Genomic DNA, 16,966 nt, shown 5'->3' on the forward strand with positions numbered 1-16,966 from the left:
TATCTCAAACAGAGGCTGCAAATTAAGCAATCCAGTCATCCTTAGGTGAAACCAGGGACATTTTTTAACAGTGCCTCGAACAAAATTGAAGAGGAATGGTAAAAACTTGTTTGATTTTATTCCCCCCACCCCCTCATCTTTGGAATGGTCTGCCTCTATTTATAAGATTGGGTACCTCGCTTATCTTTAAAAGAAACATTGAAGACCTTTTATTTCATGAAGTGCTTTTATCGCGTTTTACTCTGCTGATTTTACTTGATTTGACATTTCTTATGTGTTTTTAGCTTGCTGGATTTAATCTTTGTCCTATTTTTAGTTCATATTGCTTTTTATTGTGTTTTAAGTTTAGATGTTTTTTATCTATTGGGCCTAAGGCGCATTCTAAATACATAAATAAATGTAATATGGCTTTTGTATAGCGCCTTTTCTCATTGGTATGGCCTCAAAGCGATGTAGGTGAATGCCGTCGGGGGACCGAAGTCTGTGGTATGGGAGATTTGTCTGAGGAGTTCAGAATGTGTGTGTGCGTTTTAGCCAGTAGGAAGGTAGGGAGGTGTGGCCAAGTCCCTGCTAGCGATCCATATCGAGCTGGCTTGTAGATGGGTGCTGAGAGGTTATTGAGAGAGTATGCGAGTCCCGGATACTGATTATTTGTCCAGCTAGACCGAATGTTGTTTTTGTGCGATGTGTCTTCAAGTAGCATGTGGTTGCAGAGGAGTACGGGTGGGTGGGTGTTCCTACAGCCATCTTCCATCGACATGAGTATTATATGTACCAGAGTGTCCAGGAAGGTTTCTCGTTTGATTGATGTTTTGATGTTCCTGTCCTGGGGTCTGCCTAAATACTTTCTCTGAGTCGCTCAGTACCTTCATTGAGGGTCTCATTTTCTGCCCTAGCCCTAGACAGGGGGTTATATTAACATAGGAGGAATGGGCTTGTTAGGAGGCAGAGGGGGAGAAAAGTTAAGTCTTGAGGGTCTTCAAGTAGCATGTGGTTGCAGAGGAGTACGGGTGGGTGGGTGTTCCTACAGCCATCTTCCATCGACATGAGTATTATATGTACCAGAGTGTCCAGGAAGGTTTCTCGTTTGATTGATGTTTTGATGTTCCTGTCCTGGGGTCTGCCTAAATACTTTCTCTGAGTCGCTCAGTACCTTCATTGAGGGTCTCATTTTCTGCCCTAGCCCTAGACAGGGGGTTATATTAACATAGGAGGAATGGGCTTGTTAGGAGGCAGAGGGGGAGAAAAGTTAAGTCTTGAGGGTCTTCTGGAAGGCAAGGTGATCCTGTAAGCGACGGATGCTAAGGGGGATCGCGTTCCATATTGTGGGAGCCTAGATGGACGATTTAAAGGGGGGTTGACAAGGAGGAGTGCTATGTCTGAACTCAGGTTTCTGTTGGGTTTGTAAGGGGTGAGCTTGTGTTGTATGTACTCTGGGCCTGTCTTGTGCAGAGCACAGTGGGAGTTGCGCATAGCTTTGAAAGTGGACCGTCGTCCAACAGGGAGCCAGTGGAGGACACAGAGGGCGGTTGTGATGCGTTCTACGGGGGGCCCGATGGGTAGGAGCCTAGCTGCTGTTTTTTAGGACCTTTTGGAGTTTTCTGAGTTGAGATGCAGGGGTGCTTCAGGTATAAGGAGTTAAACTAGCCCAGCCGATAGAGGATGATAGTCGTAATTGCAGTGACTCTGTGAGGGTAGGAGAGGTAAGGGAAAATGCGTTCGAGTATGTGAAGGTGTAGATAGCATGATTTAGAGACAGAGTTGTTCATGTGTGAAAGTGCCAGATCTGCGTCCATGTTACATCCCAGGTTCTTTACCGAGTTGGATGAAGTGGGAGGAGGGCCTAGGCATGACTGCAACGGGGTGGGTTGGGGGGACGCCCACTTTTCACTACAATTTTTTGTTTTTAGGTAATTCAGGGGTTGGCTGTGTGTGAAACTGTCTTATAGGGGGCCCTCCCGTCACTAAAAATCACTGAAGAATGCGGCAAAAAGACCAAGTCAATCAACTGTCCCCGATCCGTTAATTTTAGGTTCTTTCAGTTCATAGTTCACAATGTCTGATGAAAGGTATAGCTTTCAATAGGTTGACAATCCATGAATGAATAGGATCTACTGTAGACAACCTGGACTTGGTGTTCTTAATTGGCCAAACAATAAAGATGTTCAAAACTATTAGTAACAGAAAGTCTAAGTACGGCTACATAGACTTATGGACATGCCAAGGACTGTGATTGATGGCAGTCAACACAGGATTTATATTATTAAACTAGTAATTTCTCTGTAGGGTTATGCTAAACAGCTTTTGAAAGTGATGTTTACACTTTGAAAAGGTTGCTACTGAGAATACAAATGCTTGCTTGTGTCAGCAGCATTATTCTTAGAGGTTTTTGGAAATTTGACAAAACTTTGAATTAAATATTAAGGATGGCGTAGACTATATGCTTCTGTATCCAGACAACCTGAATTTTTTAATGAATGCTAGTCGCATTTTTTAGATACTTCGGAAGTAACAAAAGACTGGCTGACAAAGCACAACACAATTCAGGACATTGGCAAACGTGAGGTAACAGGGGATAGCAGCCAGAATGTAGACCAACCAGTCACTGAACAGAAAGCAGCTGCTGAGGACAACTGTCAGTAAAGGAAAAGACCGAAATGGCGTTCAGTGGGATGATGAAGGAAGTGACCTGACTGGTATTAAGAAGTTGTCATATAGATTATGGGGACATGGGTAGGAGTATTGCTGTGGCCTACAGGAGGTTAGGGCAAGGGGACCAGGTGTTTACTATGCTGCGACTGGAGTGATGAAAGAATATAACTAAGGGATAGCAATATGAATATCGCTAATATGTCATATCGCTAATATGTCACAGCTATGTCAGTGCTTTATGCCTGCCATTATACAGATTTATGTTCTTTATAGATTGTGCACTCGGATCTGGAGGTTCAAACTGGGTTTCCTCTTTGAGTACACAGGAAAATTCAATATTTGGTAGGTATTCTCATCTTATAGAAATGTATATAGTGTGGCGTATGCCCAGAGGCATCATGGTGCTGGAGCTGGCCAGAAAAATTACTGGAGATCAATTAAGAAAGTCTTGAGAAGGCACTTAACGGCTGTGGAAGAGAGTTCCACAGCTTGGCTGCGACCAGAGCCGAACCTGTGGAACTTGGATAGTAAGGGACTCTCGCGAGCGCTCGGGAGTTTAGGCACATGTGCCGGAATTTCAGCTGTAAGTATTCTGGCCCTGTGCTATAAAAAGCATGATGGACTATACATAAAGCTGTAAACTGGACTCTCAGAGCAACATAGAGTCAGTGCAATAATCTCAATACAGGAGAGGTGTGTGCTTGAAAAGAAGACTGGGTCACCAGCCTAGCTGCAGCATTTTGCAATAGCTGCAACCAACGCATTAGATAAATTGGCTGTTCTAGGTTCAGCAAATCACAGTAGTCGACTGTGCTCAGCACAAGCAAACCTACTGGAGGAGCATGTAATTTCACAGGGATGAAAGGCAGCATCTTACATAGCACCCCGAACTTCTAATGTCCTGTTTGACACACTGAATCAATGTGTGCCTCAAAAGATGAGGACGAAGACAGCCAAACACCCAAGTCCTTCAAAGAAGTAACTGGCGTGGTAAACAGACCCAACGAAGAAGGCCAGAAGGAGGAAGCAGAAGCGGGACCCAACACCAGAACCTCTGTCTTGTCCCCATTAAGCTTAAGTCAGTTGTTGCTCATCGATCAACCCACGGCTGCCAGGCATCCCCACATCCGAGAGGCCGGGCCAGGACCAGCAAGGTCCAGCCGAAAGATGATCTGAGTATCATCAGTGTACGAGTAGCACTGGAGGCCGTGAGTTCATGAGCGAAACCAGCGGCTGAATATATATGTTGAACAAGAGAGGGGACAAGGCAGACCCCCTGAGGAACACAACATAACAGTGAGAGAGGGGAAGAACGAAAAGGCAGGAGAGAAATAGATAGAGCGCGGTCAGATAGAAAGGATATGAACCAGCGCAGCACCTGCCCAGTAATTCCCGGTCAGGCGATCAAGCAAGATGGAGTGGCTGATGGTATTGAAGGCCGCCGACAGATCTAATAACATCAGCGCCCCCACTGCCTGATCGGAGAGGCGCGTCAGGTCATCTACAACCGAAACCAGCATGCGCTCCGTTCCATGGCCGGGTCAGAAGCCAGACTGAGAGGGACCAAAGTAGTGAGAGGTTTCCAAGAACTGAATGAGAAGATGGGAGATTAAGCACTCAAGACAGTTTCATACAAAAGTAAAGTAAGGAAATGGGACAAAGATTAGACATAACAGAGGGGTCTAGTGAAGGTTTCTTTAGAAGAGGGATCACCAAAGCGTGCTTAAGATCTAAAGGAATGATGCCAGTTTGGCAAGAATGATTCAGTGCCTGGGCTACCCAAGGCGCAATTCTGGACATAACGTCTTTGCAGATCGACAGCGGAAGGAGCCAGACGCGGAAGCAGATTTCAAACTGCCGGTAACCAGCATAACATCTTCTGGTGAGAAGACAGGAAAAGACTACCACAGACTAGCCGATACTGATAACATCGGATTAGGGGCAAGATGAACAGTCTTCGAACCAAATGGAGGGATTAAATTACGAATAGACATGATTTTAGTGTCAAAAAAGATAAGAGTCACACAGCTCTTGGGAAGGAATAATCCCGGCCTGATCAACACAAGGGGAGGAGAGAGCACAAATGATCTTGAATAATTCTTTAGGTTGATTTATAGCCAGTTCAACATTGTCAGAATAAAAGTTATTTTTAGCTGCAATAATAGCACTATGATATAACATAGTGGCAGCGCGAAACAGTGTAGATCATCGGGACGATATAACTTCCCCCACTTTCCTTCAGCCTGTCTCCGTTTAAGCCTCAGCATTTTTAATTCTTGGTCGAACCTGGCGGGCACGCTGTTTACACAGTCTAAGGGGGGGGGGCGAGAGAGTCTGCTTTAGTAGAGAACACAGAGGTAAAAAGAGGATAAATCAACTGATTGTAGTGCTTAACAGCCAGTGAAAATCTACCCAGCCACCTGCGCTGTGGAGACCAAGCACCAGTTCTGTTTCAGGATCTTAAGTTTCGACTGGGCTACAGTCTCCATATCAGCATCAATAGAGAATGGAATCAAAACACTGTCAGACCTGAGCCCGGTAAACCATCACCAGCTTAGGAGATGACAGGATCACATCCAGAGTGTTTCCCTTATAGAGGGAAGGGCCCACAAGTTGGTGAAGATCCAGATCCAACAGACCAGATTAAAAATGGGCAGCAGCGGGAGCATCAGTTTTGTTTATCCTTAAATTAAAGTTGCAAGTATTACTAGTTTCGAATATTTACAGTAAAGCAGCAAGTTCCAAGAAGGCGTTGTAGAAAATGGAGTCATGGCAAGGGGGTTTACAAACAATTAAAACATAGAGGGGAAACTGAGGTCTTGACTAAGATACACACCAGCAGAGTTACATTTTTACAGAATGTTCTAAAGAGGTAGTAACCGCAGATAAAGATTTGTATACCAGAGCACCCCCCTACCCCACAACCAGGAATGCCCCAAAGCGTGATCCCTGCGAACTATATTATAGCTAGCAGGCAGAGCATGGGCCACCAAGGGTCCGGAATGATCGTTAAGCCATGTTACTGTAATGCAGACCACATCAGGAGAGTAGTCAGAAAGAAGAGTGTTGCAGGCAAGAGACAGAGCTGCCAAGGATATAGGCATTGAACAGCATGCAAATCAGATTGCCGGACTGATCATTGTTTATTATAGCTACAGGTCTAGGAAGAAAACGAACCAGCCAAATAATGTCCCCAGGGGGCGAGCTGGAGCAACGAATCACATGAATAAGTAATAGAGGTAGAATTTCCATGTGAATTATGAGCTTGACAGGACCACAGTCTGACGTGCACAGACAGGCTTGCCTTTTGTATGCCTCTGGCGTACATTAGGCACGTCGCTGCATTCAGCCGCTGTGCTGTCTGCTTTCGCAGCACATAAGTGGTGACAGAAAGGCCCTGAGCCGGCCACCAAGGATAAAGGGAGAAAAGACGGCAATCTCCTTTGGTGCAGTGAAAAATAATAACGCAGCCGCAATGCAGTGTCGGATTAAAGGAGTAGGCTTTGAGGATGGGAGCGCGCAACTGTAAATGCAGTAAGAGCAATCAAGATTAACCAGTAATATACGCCGAAAGGACGACGTCGCACTCTGCTGGAAACAGCTATTCAGGGATTTCCTGTGTTCAACATTCTCTTACCCACTGTTGGTTTTAAAGTGGGACATATTAAAGGACGAGCCCCAAGCTACTGCTTATCCTACAGGCTTGCTGACACAATCAACACAAGTATTTATGATTACCTTTTGCGCACCGCTCTTAAGTGCGCAAGAATAAATGAAGCATTACAATGTTCTCTTTCTGACTCGGTTTCATGGATCAAATACAGTATCAATTGCATGTTTGCATTACAAAGACCTCTGGTCGAAACACACGTGTTGGCGTGACTATCTTACGCAAATAATTAAGAAGCAAGGCATGAACCTTCATCTTATACAAACAATTGAATTCAAATCCAATTTTTGAAATGTATTAGATTCATAGCTTTGTCTCCAGTGCAGTGCGTAAAGATCTTCTGCCCGTACACAATTAAGATTACAAAATGTAAAAATATAGAGCACCAGCATCTACCTGCCAGCCTTGCTTAACGTTGCCATGTGCTCTGTTGTTTTTATTAGGTTGAGGGTACAAAGGCATGTGAGAGGTTTTTATTGCTTCTGGGGAAACCAGGGTTGAGTGTGGTATGACAAATCTGGGGAATTCATCCCTTCTCCCCTAGGGGAGCTACCCCCTTTGTGGCTAGGGAGGCAAGTTCGCTAAGCAAAACCCTGCCTAGGAGTTTCGTAAAGTGAGAGCTCATTCGGAGTGACTCCCCTCCACAGTTCAATGGCTCCCATTTCCATGGTCAAGTCCCTACATACAAGATATCTGCCTACTTGGGAGTAAGTAATGTTGACAATATATCTGTGCGTTTGCCTCAAGATAATTATGAACTTTATACTGGTTTGACAACCTGTGGTAAACAGAACACCCATTCTCGTTACAGGAGCAAGAATAAAGGACCAACAACACTTGGGTGGAGGAGGAGAGACTATACGTGGAGGCAAGCCTCTGACGTGGGTACACCAGCGAGGGGCGGTGCCGTGTTGAACAGTGGAGAAAGGCCAACGGTAAAGAGAAAGGCTGCCAATACTGATACAGACATATGTGGGTCCTGAGAAGCCAAGGACGCCCAAAGCAAAGCTTACCTGGATGCGCGACAATGCATATGATGTGGCAGGCCTGGTGCCTGCGAACTGATGTCGAAACCAGGAACCGAGGGAGGAGTGAGTCCTCTGCTCCCATCGAGAGAATGCAGAGACAAGCATAATGCAAAAAATTCTTGTATCTAGTCTGGAAGAGTGGCAGGCCGTAAAGAACACAACCGCGCTGAAGAGACACACCCTCACAAGAGGAGACCCTGCAATGCTGAAAATAGGAGGGTTGCCCAGATCGGAGGGAGGCAGACGGAGGAAAAAGCAAGTAGGAAAGAAGGGATGATTGTCCTAACCCGTACCGGGCCAGAGGCCCATAGAGAGACTGAACAAGAGGAGAAAGGTTACAGGAGCCCGAGAAAGTTGAATAGAATAAACCTCTCGAGGGGTGTCAGAAACCCACAAGAGCTAAGAGAGCCACAAGAAAAGAGGGGTTACTGATAACGCAGAGAACTAAGTGAGCTATTGGGGCAGAGAAACTTAAGGAAGCCAGAGAGGCCTGATAAGCAAAGCGAATAAAACGGATAGGAGAACAAAGAGGCATTCAATATCTGAACAAAGAGTTGAACGAGCCAAATAGAAAAGGGGATCAACAATAACTCAGTGGGATAAGTGAAAGACCAAGTGGGGGAAGAAGAAATACCCGAAAACCCATGAGAGTCACAGGTGTCCAACAAGAAAGAACACGAGAACAGGAAACGGGATGTGGATACCTGAGAAACCCAAACAGTATAAACCTCCCAATGAGTCAGAGGGACCCCAAGAACTAAGAGAACCATAATGGAAAGAGGGATCAGTTGCATTAGAGAGAGAGAAATTACAAGTTACTCACCATAGTACTGAGTCCACTTTCATCCATACTGTTTGGGCGTCCCTTCCTAGGGGAGGGAGACGGAACCTTTTTCACCAGAAAAACCTTCATCCCCTTTAAATTTAGAGGCGCGTGGGGTTGCGGCCCTGGGAGCATGCGCTACCCTGACTGCGCCCACCCATGCCACTCCTCAGTCCCCATTGACGCGTCCACAATATTTATCATTGCCCAATGACACCAGTATTATTAGGGGGTAGGATGGCGGGATGTATGGAGGAAAGGGTACTACGTTAGTCACTACAGTGAGTAACTTGCAAATTACTCTTCTGTCCCGTCCCCTTTCCTCCATACTGTATGGGCGATTACAAATGAATGTAGCCCCAGTGTGGAGAGGAGCTCCTCCTTAAGCAAACACGTTCCTTAGAACCGCCTGTCCGTAGGCCGCGTAAGATTTAGAGCTGGCATTTAAACAGTGGAGCTTGCAGAAAGCTGACATGGTGGCCCAGGTAGCTGCCCTGCTAATGACCTGCCACGGAACCTGTCGCTGGAATGCAATGGCCGTGGCCTTGCCCCGACGGCATGGGCGTGCATGTTGGCCGACAGCGGTTTGCGCTGCCCTTCATAGGCCTCTTTGATGGCTGCAACCATCCACCCAGAGATGGAGGCCCTGGATGCCTGATAACCGGGTCTAGAGCCCCCAAAGGTGACAAAAAGTGTGTCTGACTTGCAGAAGCCCTTTGTCCTATCCAGATAGAATTTCAGAGCGTGTCTGACATCCAGACAGTGCAAGACTCTCTGAGCCTCATCCTTGGGGTCAGGAAAGAATGTCGGTAGTATTATTTCCATGTTTATATGGAAGACACAGGGTACCTTAGGTAGGAACGCCGGGTGAGCATGCAGGACCACCTTATCCCTGTGGAAAGTGGTATAGGGTTCTGAAGCAACCAGAGCCTGGATCTCACTGACTCTGTGAGCGGAGGTGAGACCTACTAGCAGAACTGTCTTGATGGTGACCAGCCTGATGTCCACGGATGCCATTGGCTCGAAGGGTTTGTACGAAAGGGCCCCCAACACCACATTGGGGTCCCACACAGGGTGTGGCTTTCTGATGGGCGGGCAAAGCCTGGACAGGCCCGTCAGTTGTTTCCTGACTAACGGGTTGGAAGAGGAGAAGACCTCTTCCTCTGAATTTCTGTAGGACCCTATGGCTGCGAGATAGGTGCGACATGTGTACACCCGATTGGGCAAGGTGCGCCGAGAACGAAAGCACATCGTCCAGTGTGCACGTCAGGGAGTTGATTTCCTTATAATCTGCCCAGTGACAGAACCTGCTCCATTTGCTCATGTATTGGCTCCTATTGGCCTTGCTCCTAGCACCCTAGATTATCTCCAGGTTAGCCAGAGAGGTTCAGGTGCTTTAGGGTGATCTGCTCAGGAACCACGCGGCAAGGGTTAGCTCCTGGACAGGAGAGGTGCTGGGCCCAGAGGAAGGTGAATGGGTGGTTGGTCCGAGAGGCTGAGCAATTGGGAGAACCACGGTCTCGCCGACCACCAAGGAGCTATCACTATGATGCTGAGGTGACAAGCCTCCTTTACCTTGCGGAGTACCCTGGTGATCAGGGGTGTGGGCGGAAAAGCATATACTGTCATGCCCTCCCATTGAATCTGCATGGCGTCGCATAGGGGGCTGGTGCCTAGTACCTGCCATGTTGTGAACTGATGGCACTTCCTGTTGGAGGCAAATAGATCCACCCAAGGATGGCCCCATGTGCTTGGGAGCCCTCTCCCGATTCCACAAGGGTGCAAAGTGCAGTTGCAGTCTCCTCATCTGGAGCCTCATGTGTGGCACGGCCAAGAGGACCGCTGCCATGATACCCAGCAGGTGGTGGTACCACCAGGCCGAAGTAACTCATCTGGTAAGGAAGTGGGCAGTGGCCCTCCCGATGGCCGTAATCTTGTCCTCTGAGGGAAATGCCTTCTCGTAGCTTGCATCCCAGTTGAGGCTCAGGAAGGTGAAGTAGAGTGGGCTGCAGATGAGACTTCTTGAGGTCGATGGTAAACCCCAGGTCGTGGAGCGTACTCGTAAGCGCGGAGGAGGTGTGGACAACCCCCTTCGGGGATCTCGCCCTATCGAGCCAGTCGTCGAGGTATGGGTAGACATGGTGGCCATGGGCCCTGAGGAGGGCTGTAGAGCAAGAGATGAGTCAAAGCTACCCTGACCAATGACGTGACATAGGGTCACCAAGGTTTGCAGTGGAGCTAAAAACAATGTTAGCTCTGGAGGACAAAAAAACCCTTTGGAGAAGTGAAACTGACAAAGGACAGGGTTTTTTTATTTTACTCTAACACAGAGAAAAAAGAAGACCATTTTTTACAAACTGCGCCGTGGCGCTGAAACTATACATAGTGAACACATTCGAGTGTGTATTGCTGTGAGTTAGTATACAGAGTGAAAGATCACAGTTTTTTGTTGTTTCAAACAATAATATTGGTAAGACAATAGGCTTTGTCTTAGACTTGTCGACACATTAGTCTTTGTTTCTGGTTCGGTATGGATAGCTGGTGAGTGTGGCTGGAGGGATGGAAACAGCGTTGTTGCACCAGGTACCGAACGGTCTTCAGGACAGATGGATCAAGTCAGGTGAAGTAGTTGGAACCGTCAGCCTGTAGATATACAGGGGATTGGTTAGTACAGTGATAGAGGTGTCTGGGAGGTTAAAAACTGCAAATGAAGGAGACCTACCATGTTCTGGTAATTATCGCCTAGGTCAGAAAAATATTGAGTCCAGGAAGTGGGACTGGAGGGCTATCTGCAAGAGTCAGAGTCCTAGGGCTGAGTGGGAAAAGAGAATCCTTTGGGATCTAGTTTATATCAAGGCTGTGACGTGTGGATCGTGCACAGTGCTGTGGGGGAGGTCAGGGTGAGAGGAAGTGTATTTACATTTTAAAAGAAATGCTTGGTGAAGTGCACAGATCTTAACAAGTGCTTGCATGTGCAGTACAATCTGTTTATCCAATAAAGGAAGGCACTAAGGCTGCTTGGAAAGAGGGACCAGGGGCTGCCATCTTGTATATGGGGATCCCGTGGGACGCACGTGAAGTGAAAAGGGGCATTTCCAATCCGAGAGTGGACAAAAAAGGTGGAAATGCTTACACTAGAATGGACGTGCATCGACAGATAGCGCCGTGGTTTAAAGGCGATCGATTAGTGCGGGTACTGATGGAAGGACGGGTGGAATACCTGAGTCTTGGTCTTAGCTGCGGCGGCCAGCTCTTCGATAGAATGAGCTGTGTCACTGTATCCTGCTACTGCGCGTGTGCGATAGATAACCGCTGAGTGGTATGCCTGACTGTGGGCTAGATGGACTGCGCATGTCATGGGCGGCTATTGTCTCGTTAAAGCAGATGCGTAGAGAAGGGGAAGTGTCTCTCCATGTTAGGCATACCGTCCATAGTGTGAAATAACAGCTACAGTGTTCGTGGGTGTAGCCTGCTTATTATACATATTGCAAAACACAGAAAAGAAACAATTTGGTTCTGAGAAAAACATGCAATTGCAGAATGTATCCTAATGTGTGTGCACACTCACACTTATGTTAATTGAAAAGCGTCATTGAAAGGTGGACTGATCTTTACATTGCAAGGTGCTGTAACTTATATCACATACAATAGCACAATACTTGCTTATTTTTACCAAGCAACAAAATGGTCATACATTTTGTGCATATGTGTATCATTACACAGAAATAGTACAATTACACAAATCACTGAACAGTAGTGATCCAAAATAAATGTTTGGAGGTTACATGCTAGAGTCCATTATAGCAGAGTATGTATTACTGAGGAAAGAGTAGTGTTGTGTTGCCCTGAGAATACATTTATAACATAGGACCAATTACCCAAAAATGGGAGCGATAAACCCATGAGCAAGAACACCAGGTAAGGAAAGAAAACTGTTTTTTCGGCTCAATGAAAGGAGACCACAGGGTGGTCTGAAGGGGCTGGTGTAATCCAGGGCTCATGGGTGGGTGGCCGTGGATGGATGAAACATCTATCTATTGAAAAAAAGGTTCCATTCGATTGAAACGTTGAGCCCTTGTTTCACTGAGTCAAGGCGATAGATCCATTTTTGCTCAAGTTTACGCATAGCTAGGTCTCTGTCGCCTCCGCGAAATGGGTTGTTTGCCGTTTGTAATATTGCCCAAAAAATGTCATGAGTATGGTTTTTGGCTTTGAAGTGTGCCACCAATGGTTTATCTTCAACTTGGTTTCGCACACAGGATCGGTGTTCGCAAACGCGTTGCCTGATTTCTCGTTTACACTTACCCACATATATGAGATTACATGGGCATTTGATTATGTAGACCGACCACTTAGTTCTGCAGTTTGTGAAAGAATTGAGGGTCCAAGGTTTTCCTTTGAGGTCGATGGTTTTGAGATTGGCTGTCAAGGGGCAGACTGAACAGGAACCGCATTTAAAATGTCCTTTAACTGCTGGAAGTTGCCATAGCGTGGATTGTTGATGGTTAGGTGTGTCCAGTTCGGTGTACGTGTGTACGAGATGGTCTTTGAGGTTCCTGCTGCGTTTGAACGCAAACCGTGGTTTTTCAGGATTGAAGGTATCGGTTTTGAGTGTGTCCCAGTTCTTTAGGATCACTTTCCTGATGCAGTTGCTCATGGGTGTGAAGGTGGAAACACATGTCATCTTGGTCGGTGATTGATCTTTTTCGCTCGGTGTTAGGCATGATTCTCGGTTGGTATTTTTTACTCGCTTACGTGCTTGGCGAATGATGTGTTTCGGGTAGCCTATTTCTTTAAGCCGGATAGCTAGTTCTTTACTCTTGGATTCATATTCACATAATGTTGAATAATTGCGCCTTATCCTGAGAAATTGGCCGTATGGCAGATTTAGCTTGAGCGCTGAAGGATGATAGCTGGAAAACTCAAGAAGGGTGTTTTTGGTTGTTGGCTTGCTGTAGAGGGTGGTGCCCAAAGAGTTGTCTGGATTTTTGTAGATTTGCAGATCTAGAAAAGGAATGTTGCTCTTGCTATGGTCAATGGTGAAGTTAATACAATTGTTTTGTGAATTGAGCCATTGCAAAAAACAGGAGTTGTTCTTCTGTCCCTTTCCAGATCATGAACACATCATCTATGTATCTTAGCCAGTTACCAATCAATAGTTTGAAAGGATTGGCTATGTTGTATTCTGCGTTTTTTTCAAAGGTGTCCATGAATAGGTTAGCCACGTCGGGTGCAAACATTGCCCCCATGCTGGTTCCATGTATTTGTTGGTAATAAGTTTGTTTGTAGATAAAGTAGTTCTCCATCAGGGCTATTCTGGTGCATTCAAGGAGGAAGTCCGTGGGTGGTTCCATTTTAGTTCTTTGGTCGAGGTAGGTTCTTAGGACTGGTAAGCATTCCATTTGCGGAATACTTGTGTATAGGGATTCTACGTCTAGTGTTACTAATAGATCGTTTTGTGTGATTTGTGTTTTTTCCAATTTTTTGATCATGGCCGTGGTGTCTTGTATATACGAAGGCATTTTACTGATGAAAGGTCTCAAGAAATGGTCAATGTAGATGGATAATGGTTCTAACAATGATCCGATTCCTGCCACAATGGGTCTACCTGGCGGGTTTATTTGATTTTTGTGGATTTTTGGAAGTAAATAAAAGGCTGGGATGATGGGATGTTGGTTGATCAGAAATAACTTCTCATCTTCGTCTATCCATTCTTCATCGTATGCGTGGCTCATGAGACTGGTAATTTCGGACAGTATCCTTGAGGTTGGGTTGATGGGTAGCTGTTTGTAGAATTTGTTGTTGGAAAGTTGGATCGTCACTTCTTTATCGTAGAGGGTCTGGCCCCATAGGACAATGCCGCCACCTTTGTCGGCAGGTTTGATGAGGAAGGTTTTGTTTTTTTCAAGCGCTTGTAATGCACATCTTTGTGCGGCTGAGAGATTGTTTTTGAAGCAGATCTTCTTGTCGAAAGTTTTGTGCAATTCCATGATGATGCGGTTTTCAAAGGACAGTATTTCAGGACATACCATTGAAGCGAGGGGGAAAGAATTAGGTGGAGGTTTGAGTCCTGTGGTTTTTGGCGGCTCTTTTTCAGGCTTGTCTCTGAAGAAGTATTGTAGACGGATTGTACGAAAGAATTTCCTGAGTTCTACTTCTGTACTGAACAGGTCGGCGTTGGTGCTTGGTATAAAGCTGAGGCCTTTTGATAAAACATCTATTTCATTGGAGGATAGAATGTGATCGCTGAGATTGAAAATAGGGATCACCATGTTTGTTGTGGGGGGACCCATTGCCTTGTTCGCATTGGGTGTTGGCCTTGGTAGCGTGGCCTCCCTCGTTGTCCCCTCCCGCGAAAACTTGAGGCCTGTTGAGGGCTTGCTTGTCCGCCGGTGGTAGACTCTGAGTCGCTACTATTGGAGCTATTAGAGAATGTAACAAATTTTTGCCTCTGCTGTCTTCTTGGGTTTTGTCTTGATGCGTTCAGGTTTAGCTGGTTGTAAAAACCGGGGACCAAGTATGGATACGTTTTCTCCTCTTTGTAGTTTTTTGTCTATTTGAAGTTTCCACAGTTTTTTATCGATTTTTTATCGATTGTGAATTTCTGGAATTTCTTGATCTCTTCTTCGATTTTGTCCAGGTGAGTTTTTATACCAGGGATAACGGAGTCTTTTTGATCTTGTCTTCTAGTGACGCGAGTTCTTCACTTTGTGTTTTAGCTTCTTCTTCTGCTGTTTTGATCACTAGAATGACCCAATCGCGTGAGCATTTATTATCAACGCCACTGAATTGTTTCATGAAGCGTGGAATATCGAGAAAAACCCTCGGTATGTTTTTTTACCTGTAGACCCTCTGGAATAATGCCTGCTTTGAGGTATTCCAGCATTAGTTGGCCATGGGATTCTGTTCGAACCAGTTTTTTCTTTTTTTGGAGTAAAATGTCTAGATCATTAAGTGCCGGGTTTGTCGCCGGCGTTGCTGATGTTGTAGCCACCCCTAAAAGTGACGGGGAGTCTAAAAGATTTTTAAATAAATCGTCAGAGAAACTCACTATGTTGACGTTCTCCATGTATTCTTTGTCAAAGTTAATGATGCCCAACAACCAAAGGGTTGTCCGAAGGGATGAAAGATGGGTGGGCGCACCCTCTTTTTTGTGTGGGGGCTTGACTCGAGAGGGTAAGAAGTACAGTAGAGCAAGAGATGAGTCAAAGCTACCCTGACCACCCATGAGCCCTGGATTACACCAGCCCCTTCAGACCACCCTGTGGTCTCCTTTCATTGAGCCGAAAAAACCAGTTTTCTTCCCTTACCTGTTCTTGCTCATGGGTTTATCGCTCCCATTTTTGGGTAATTGGTCCTATGTTATAAATGTATTCTCAGGGCAACACAACACTACTCTTTCCTCAGTAATACATACTCTGCTATATTGGACTCTAGCATGTAACCTCCAAACATTTAGTTTGGATCACTACTGTTCAGTGATTTGTGTAATTGTACTATTTCTGTGTAATGATACACATATGCACAAAATGTATGACCATTTTGTTGCTTGGTAAAAATAAGCAAGTATTGTGCTATTGTATGTGATATAAGTTACAGCACCTTGCAATGTAAACATCAGTCCACCTTTCAATGACGCTTTTCAATTAACATACTTGTGAGTGTGCACACACATTAGGATACATTCTGCAATTGCATGTTTTGCTCAGAACCAAATTGTTTCTTTTCTGTGTTTTGCAATATGTATAATAAGCAGGCTACACCCACAAATACTGTAGCTGTTTTTTCACACTATGGACGGTATGCCTAACATGGAGAGACACGTCCCCTTCTCCACGCATCTGCTTTAACGTGACACTAGCCGCCCATGACATGCGCAGTCCATCTAGCCCACAGTCAGGCATACCACCCAGCGGTTATCTATCGCACACGCGCAGTAGCAGGATACAGTGACACAGCTCATTCTACCGAAAAGCTGACTGCCGCCGCACGCCGCAGCTAAGACCAAGACTCAGGTATTCCACCCGTCCTTCCATCATTACCCGCACTAATCGATCGCCTTTAAACCACGGTGCTATCTGTCGATGCACGTCCATTCTAGTGTAAGCATTTCCACCTTTTTTGTCCACTCTCGGATTGGAAATGCTCCTTTTCACTTCACGTGCGTCCCACGGGATCCCCATAAACAAGATGGCAGCCCCTGGTCCCTCTTTCCAAGCAGCCTAAGTGCCTTCCTTTATTGGATAAACAGATTGTACTGCACATGCAAGCACTTGTTAAGATCTGTGCACTTCACCAAGCATTTCTTTTAAAATGTAAATACACTTCCTCTCACCCCGACCTCCCCCACAGCACTGTGCACGATCCACACGTCACAGCCTTGATATAAACTAGATCCCAAAAGATTCTCTTTTCCCACTCAGCTCTAGGACTCTGACTCTTGCAGACAGCCCTCCAGTCCCACTTCCTGGACTCAATATTTTTCTGACCTAGGCGATAATTACCAGAACATGGTAGGTCTCCTTCATTTGCAGTTTTTAACCTCCCAGACACCTCTATCACTGTACTAACCAGTCCCCTGTATATCTACAGGCTGACGGTTCCAACTACTTCACCTGACTTGATCCATCTGTCCTGAAGACCGTTCAGTACCTGGTACAACAACGCTGTTTCCATCCCTCCAGCCACACTCACCAGCTATCCATACCGAACCAGAAACACAGACTAATGTGTCGACAAGTCTAAGACAAAGCCTATTGTCTTACCAATATTATTGTTTGAAACAAAAAACTG

At 45.8% G+C, this 16,966-nt stretch overlaps 1 protein-coding gene across 3 annotated transcripts in view; it reads right to left on the reverse strand.

Annotated features, from left to right (window-relative positions):
* CTDSPL (CTD small phosphatase like) overlaps positions 1–16,966 on the reverse strand; it is a 404,110-nt gene that overhangs the window by 126,131 nt on the left and 261,013 nt on the right. The gene's annotated exons all lie outside the window — the stretch shown is intronic.

This window comes from Ambystoma mexicanum, chromosome 2q (genome assembly GCF_040938575.1).
Source record: "Ambystoma mexicanum isolate Mex_15411 chromosome 2q, UKY_AmexF1_1, whole genome shotgun sequence".
In the NCBI taxonomy this organism is placed as follows: domain Eukaryota; kingdom Metazoa; phylum Chordata; class Amphibia; order Caudata; family Ambystomatidae; genus Ambystoma; species Ambystoma mexicanum.